Below are 8,258 nucleotides of genomic sequence, written 5' to 3'. Positions count from 1 at the left end.
GTGTTTTGCATCATGTGACATTTGTTTATGAAGACATGTCTGAGCTTAAATGACAGGTGGAGACAGTGACTGGGTTTGTAAGTCTTTGTCTACTAGACCCTCAGTACCTAATCCCACAGCTGTGATGATGAAGTGAGTGTTTTGGGCAGGGTGGGGGTGGGTGGCAGGAGCAGAGATGGGGTTCTTGGGGGGTTACAACATAGAACCTAACTGTGTGCATCCTGCTGTGTAACCAATTGTAAGAGAGGATAAGAAATGACAATATGAACACAAGAGGGAGAGAGAGAGAGAGAGAGAGAGAGAGAGAGAGATAGGGAAAGTGTATGTGTATGAACCAGAGACGGAGAGAGACAGAGGAGGAGAGGAAAAAAGAGAGAGAGTGAGACCCAGAGAGAGAAAGAGAGAGAGAGAGAGAGAGAGAGAGAGAGGGAGGAAGAGTGAGAGAGAAAGTGGGAAAGAAAGAGCAAACACAGACTGAATGCTGTAGAAATACAATCAGGACACTGCAGGGAGACACCAGGGATTAAAGAGAAAGACTTACTGACATAGTCACATTTTCCTTTCACACTGGAGGGAACTACTTTATCTTCTGTGTGAGAGGATGTAGAGGGGTGAAGACAGGGACACAGCTGGACAGAAATAGGGGCAAAAAATTACCATTTTTAACGCACAGATGGTTTAGAAATCTATACTCTTTCCAAAACATCCTGTTCAATCAGCAGAGTGATTCTGGATTACAGCTAATTCAGATTAATTCTACAAGCCTGGGATGATGAGCAGAATCAAAACGTGTTATTATTTTTATCTCGATCATGACTCAACAATAACAAACAAAAACATTGTCTAGATGCTATCGTGGTTCACGTGTTTTTATTTGTATATGTGTTACTTGTTTGTTTCTTTAGAAAATACGCTCGTTCACAAAGGTTTTTTTTTTTTTTACGAACGAACTTGTTCATTTGCATTTTGTCTAGACATGACATCACATTTATCCTTTTGTTTTCCATAAACAATATGCATTGACCCTGCTTTAGCAGGGCTAACACATCGTTGCTTACAGTGTAAGAAGAATATGAAAAAGTCTTTTGTCTTAAGAGGAGCAGCAAACATGGGAAAAAAAAAAGGAAGGGATTTGGCACACTTGTCCACCCACATCGGAGAAAACAAGCCCCGTCCAAAAATGAAGAACGATCCAATGTGATAACGCTGTGAGTACTAGAGAACAGCATTCATCTGTGCGCGTTTGTGCGTGCGTGTCTGTGTTTTTCATCCAATATTTTTTAAAAATGACTGAATTCTATCCCGAGACTGAAAGCGCTCGTCAAAAGAAGAAAAGGATTATGGGTACGGCTTTCCCTGTCCTGAATAGGTTTGTGCCCAGAAAAGTCAGTTAGGTGAATGATGCCATGAGCGAGAAAGAGAGCAGAGCTAGATTCTCTCAAAAGGATTTCAAAAACAGGTCATTTATTCGATAAAATCAACATCAAAACGTCTGCATCGTTTACAAAAAAATTGAACCTCTGCAAATTTTGCCAATATGTTTTTGTTCTGCCTGTGTAATATTTACAATTTACGACATGAACACTCTGTCGTTACTCTGCTATTATTCATTTTTGTAGCCGTGCCTTCTTGTCTCGACTGCCTTTGCTCTGGATTTGATGAGTGGTTTGCTAACAGCGCTTCCTGCCATTAGTGAACTTTAAACTTACCATTTCTACATGAAAATACAGCCCCAATTATAACTTAATGAGGGGGCAGTACTAGGGGGGCAGGGTTATGAGGGGTTGGGGGGGGGGGGGGGGGGGGGGCGGTGTGGAGCTGGACATGTACAGCAGACAAAAGCTGCAGATGCGACTCTTTCTCTCTCTCTCTCTCTCTCTCTCCCTCCCTCTCCCTCTATCTTCTCTCTTTCTCTCCAATTACCAGAGAAACATCACTGTCCCCCCAAAAAAGACAAACACAACATGAATATGTCTGAGTTAGACTCTGTGCTGGCAGGCGGGAACCAATGTAACACAAAAACATCTGAATTATAGTTTTCAGTGAACCGTCGTCATTGAGCTGGCGCCATTGCTGGTTTTAACTCTTACTTGTTCAAAACTGCTAAATCATAACTTTTTTAATATATATATATATATATATATATTTATCTTGCATGAAAAGAGAGTAGCACATTCAGTTTTCCTGAATGATACTAATTATTTAGCTAAAAATCGAGTGATGTACACTCCGTTTTTCAAAAAAAACAAAAGTTATTCAAATATTTTCATCCAGAACCAGAGTGATTATTCCAAAAAAAACAAAACAAAAAAAGTACTGCTCTTTTTTTTCTTTTCTTGAAGTAAAGGAGATGATACAGTTTGTTCAAAGAGAAGGACCAAACTCAATTCCTGACATCCAAAAATCAGAAAATGTATTTGGTTGGACGCACTGTCTCGGGTGACTCTAATTTGTCATTTTCATTGTCCGTCTGTTGGGGCTAAAATCAAAAGGACACCCAGTCTTAACGAGCTGGTCCCTAAAAGATCAAGCAATTAGCCCAATAAATGCAGCTTCCCATCTGTGAGCAGTGCTGTCTGTATGAGTTTATTTAAGGCAGGCGAACTGTGCCCCAGTCCTGCCTCTCAGTCTCTCCCCTTCTTTCCCTCACAGTCCTGGCTTTAACTAACAACTTACCACCAAGTTTATACATACATTCAAACAGGTAGGTACCCTAGTATACACACACACACATACACACAAACACACACACAATTTCTTTCTCTATCCGTTTCTCAGTCTATCCCCATCTATTTGCCTGTATAACCTTCCACAGATAACGGTAATGTAATCTTGTGATTTTGCAAATTTATAAGTCATAAAACATAAATGGACACTGAGTTTTACAGATGGTGCTTGTATCTTAGTCTGACATAGTCACATGTTGAATTCTCTTTTCAGGCCTGAGAGAGACAGAACTGCCTTTTTTTTTTTTAGCAATGTCACTAAGGTCACAAACAAATCAGTGTGTGTGTGTGTGTGTGTCTGAGAGGGACAGAATCCTAAAGTAAAGCTGATTTACCCCCTCTTTTAGTAAACATCATGAAAAGGGTCTATGTTTATTCCCTCCAGAGATCAAAAAGTCTATCAGGCACTTAAATGCAGAGTTGATGACATAATTCATGATCTGTTTACATAAGTCTAATCTTGTTCATAATACCAGCCTTGTCATTCCTGTCACATTCCATGTCACTTCCTGCCCCCAGGTCCAAGACAGTAGCCATTTCTCAATACGAAGTACGTCAAGTACGGACTCCCGCTCTTGGGAGTTCGGACTCACAAGTTCAACTCGGGAGTCTGGATGCAGTACACTCAAACTGCATTTGAAACAGCAGTGTTCTTGCTGGCTAGAGCTAGCTAGCACGGTCCGCTGGTAGATGTCACATCTCCGAATAATGAAATATTAATTAAAAAAATCTTTAACACTACATTTGGTGACAGAACAACAGTCACAATAAGAAACTTACAGTTGTGTGGTAGCTCGTCTGCTGCCACTGCCTCCACTTTTGTGATATTTGGGTGAAATGCATTCTGGGAAACTTGACTCCAAGTTCACCCAAGTCACCTCCCGATGCATCCTTGATAAAACCCACGAATACAGAACACAGCCGGGCATTTCATCTGTTCCTGGATAGATGTGAATCAGAAAAGTACTTTGGCCGTGCCTGATGACGTCTCATAAGTCGACGAGAACGCATGTACAGAGAAGAACGTATATTGAGAAACGGCTATTGTGGCAGTCTGTTTGTCAGAATATCAGATCTCCACGGGAGTGGGATAGCCCTCCACTTTAGTCCTACACAGATAATATATTAATTAAGCTAATATGAAGAATAGAGGCTCCTTTTATAGATCGGATTTGAAGCCATGCTGTAATCTTTTACCAACACATTCATTCTCTCCCTTTTCTCTCACTCTCTCTCTCCTCTTTCTCTTCCTTTCATTTAAAAATAGCCTAGAATCAGATGAGGCTTTGATAAAGCAGTGTTGACCATAGATGACAGTCTTAATAGGCTAGTGACTCAATTTAACACAGCAAATACAACAAAATAGGTTTTTGGATCTCTGTGTGTATTTATATTGAACTATTTTGATTTAACCAACCTGAGAGCATTGTTCTATAATGGTGTGATTAAGAACAAAGCCAAAATAGCATGCGCAAGAATAGAAGATTTGCATGAAAACAAAATCATTGACTTTCAGGTTTAGGGCAGAGCGGCCTTCCTGTTTGCGTCCAGGTGTGAGAATGATGGGGAGAAAAATGAAATATATATTAAAAAAAAAACAAAAAACATATTGTTTTGGTGTATTTCACTGTCTCCTTTTGACTTTGAGATGGTATTATGTCAGAGAAAATGAATCAGGGGACGTATGTGGTGCAATCATTGACTTGCTGATCAACAACCTCTCTCTGTCATCTTCCCTAACACCTCTTTGGATCAGTATCTAATTACATCTTTCAATGCAGTGCTACATTCAACCTTCAAACCCCCCCCCCTCCCCCAACACCCACACAGACAGGCACACACGCACGCGCACGCACACACACACACTCTCAAGTGCTTGTCCCCACATCATCCCTCTGATCACACAACTGTTAGTTATGAGAAAACATAAGACAATTCAAGCCATCTGGAAAAAAATCTGCTTCTCATAGGTTTGCTCGGTCAAACTCGATATAACAATGTTTTACACTTGCATAACAATTTGTGTATATAGTCAGCAATAACTCTAATTACTCAATAACTGTGCATGTGATTGTTCCATAACTAACTGCTGACATAGTATGTAACTGTACGTGACTGAAGTTAAAATAAAAATGACTGTACAATAATGGCTTATAACAATGTAATAACATGTAAATAATTCAGTAAACCAACGTTATTGTGCATGACACCGCTAATTTGTTGGGCTAATATCAGTGAATGCGAGAGTAATATCATACTGCTTGCGGACTTGATGTTGGGGTAATTTTCAATGAAAAGAAAGTACTAGGATGACTAATTGGGTCGTATTGTTGTACATATTATCCTGACCTTTAGTTGTAAGTGTAACTGTCGGATCAGAGGAAACCCAATACTTTGGACCGCAATAGCAAAACAACTTCAAAGATGTAATCGCCGACCTGTTCCCCGACGTGTACACACAGTCCAATGTCTCTTTAAGGAAAGAGAGATCGTCCTGCCTTAGTATTGTCAAGGGATTTGGTTTGAAAAAGATACAAAAAAACAATGTTGGAACAGGCAACCTTCCAGAAGTTCCTCAATAAAAAGACATTACGTCATTACTTTGTCTGAAACACAGACACACCTGTTTTCCCCATCTCAGTGACGATCTCATCCTTGTTATTTTCTCTAATACCATTAAACACCATCATTAACCAGGGTACGCACTTTATCTAAGTCTTGTTTGTACAGTAATATATGCATTCCTGTGTTTTGTTCAGTGATCTTTCACGTTCACTTTGGGTAGTGTCAATTTCTTATCAACAGTTCTGGGACGAACTGAAATTTAATTCCGGAACTGAAAAAAAAAAAAAAATACGTGTTGTACTTGAAAATGATTTGCATTTAGTAAATGTAAATTAATATAACATAGATTTAATAAAGTTGATCTAGGATCCACAGTTAGACATTTACAGTGTGTGTCTTAATGATATGGAGCTGAAGAATTAGCACTTAATTTGCACTTGCACACAAAGAGAACTTGGGTGTGGTCCGTTGTCCAAAATAGGTTTTCTCATCTGTGTTCAGGCAACAGCAGCCAGAAGTTACTATCACTTTCTCTCTCTGTTCTCACACTATGGATAAGAATAAGTCTAAATATCATCATATCTAAAAGGATTTGAATATTTTAAATAATATTTCAGCAGAGAGCACACGTCTTGCAGAGGTTGCATAAATGACATCACGTGTGTTTTTCTGTTAGTTTGATTTCGGTACACAGAAAGACAGCAAGCCAAAAAGTCGTGGAGGAATTTGAGGTTAAACACACAGCCAGCCACTGCACTGGGAGGCCTGACACCTTACCCTCAAGAAAAACTGAGCAAAAGTGCAAAGAGCATGAAACCTTTAGCTCATGAAGGTCATTTCCAATGAAACTTTTGCGAATGTCGGCTTGCCTTAAGTGTGCTGTCATCTCAACATAGGTCAAGCCATGGAGCAGAGTAATTCACATTTTTCTCTCTCATTTTGCTTATAACCCTCACGCTTTTGCCGAAGACACTTTTTGAATGCATCTGCGAAGCTCACACCTATCAGCTTACGTAGAAGAAAAATTCGAAAAGCAAAACTTTTACTGAGATTGACTGAGCTAAGAGTCAATACAGTGACATCAGCGCACAAGTACAATCAAATGAACAATTATGGATCCGTTGGTTGTTAATTAATACTGATTAGAATGAATTAGAAGACATGGATAAACCTATTTATTAACACATTTCTCACACTTCTACTTAGGTGAATGTGGTCCAGAATAGGCAAGAATAAACCATCACGTAGCCTATATAGAAAACAAATGGCATCACTGTACATGATGTATCCTCTCCCAAGGCTTGGCCATTCTGAATTTTCAGCACTATAAATATGGATTAGTAGAGGTTCTTATGACTGTTGATGTTTTGATGTCCATGTTTTAAAAAGAACATGCTGCACCTTACTGTTTAAGTAACTACACTGTGTTCAGCAATGTGCTTGACAGATAAGCAAATCTGCACAAATGATTCTCTGCGTAACATCTCTTCAGACTCTTGAACGCACCTCAAAAAACATTCCGGTGGAAGCATCATGTCATAATGATACAGCAAAACGCGATATGATGGAGGGGGCGGGGAAAGGACTTTGCTCGGGAAAGGAGGAATGTGGAGATGGAGGAGAAACTGTGGGTGATGAAGAGAAGAAAGGAAAAGGAAGGATGGGGTTTTTGCTGGCGTCTGCCGCCGCGGTGGTAATGGCCCAAATGAGATAGTGGAGAAGTCGGGGAGACGAGGTGGTGGTGACTCAACGTCACTGCACATGTGAGCTGGCAGCTTGTCAAAAACGTAACCGTCACACACACTCACACACACACACGTACTGCCTATTGGACATGCTTCAGCCTACACATCAGTGAAGACCAGCTCTCATTGTCCCCTTAAGCCTGCGTCTGAACGGACCAGCATGATATATAGAACAAGTGCCTACTGTCTACCTCATGCCCATCTTCCTCCTCCTCCTCCTCATCAGCATCACAATTATCTTCATCATCATAATCATCACCATCAACTTATCAGTATTAATGATAGATAACCATCAAAGTGTTTTTCCTGCAATTTTCCAATGTAGTGATGAGTTTCTGGTGCTTAATGTGAGATTACATGCATATCCTTTCTCAGACAGATCGATAACACCACACCTGTCGCACTGAAAATGAATAACAATGTGAACAGAACAGTGTCTATTGCAATCAGGCTACTGTAAATGCACTGTCAGCACTTCTCTCTCTCTCTCTCTCTCTCTCTATATATATATATATATATATAAAATCTGCACATTCTCTCTTGGTAATGCTCTATCAAACAGTTGATTCAGTTAAATGTTTCTGCAGTGTGGCTCGACACATACTCGAAAGTGTTACCAGATTCACTTTCATTGACACTTTTTTAATCTTATGCTGCCCAACCTCAATGACAGTCTTCAGAGGTAAATACAATGTGTAGAATCAAAACTGGACAGTTGAGCATGCACTATCAACACAAAAACTCACACTGGTCTCATAAGACTGGTCTCCAAAAATGGAGATATCATATACCAAATGTACTGTACGTTTTAAATGGTTCAGTCAATTAGGATGACATTTTAAGATGACAGTCTGCTCTTCAAAAACCTACATCTCATTGGATTAATTCAAAGCCAGTTGGCTAGAAAATTGAGTCAAAGGACCTAAACACTTTAGAACTCACTGTGCACTAACACTCTCTCTTACACAAACACAAACACACTCTCTCTCAAACAGACGTGCAGAATGAAGTTCTCTCCTGCATAGTAGAGAATATTGCATAAAATCAATTCTTCAGCATGTAGCATAACCAATGTAAAAACCAAAGCAAAGACACAGAGGACGATGAATAATGCCGGTGGGTATGTACAAAACTATAAAACCAGCACAACTCTGAATAGTTACATATTTGCACATCAAACTGTCTGCTAAGGAAATGTCAGGGTCTTCGTGCTTATACTACA

The sequence above is a fragment of the Chanos chanos genome, chromosome 14, assembly GCF_902362185.1.
Source record: "Chanos chanos chromosome 14, fChaCha1.1, whole genome shotgun sequence".
Lineage (NCBI taxonomy): Eukaryota > Metazoa > Chordata > Actinopteri > Gonorynchiformes > Chanidae > Chanos > Chanos chanos.
The sequence above is the reverse complement of the archived record's forward strand: the minus strand, read 5'-3'. Positions refer to the sequence as shown.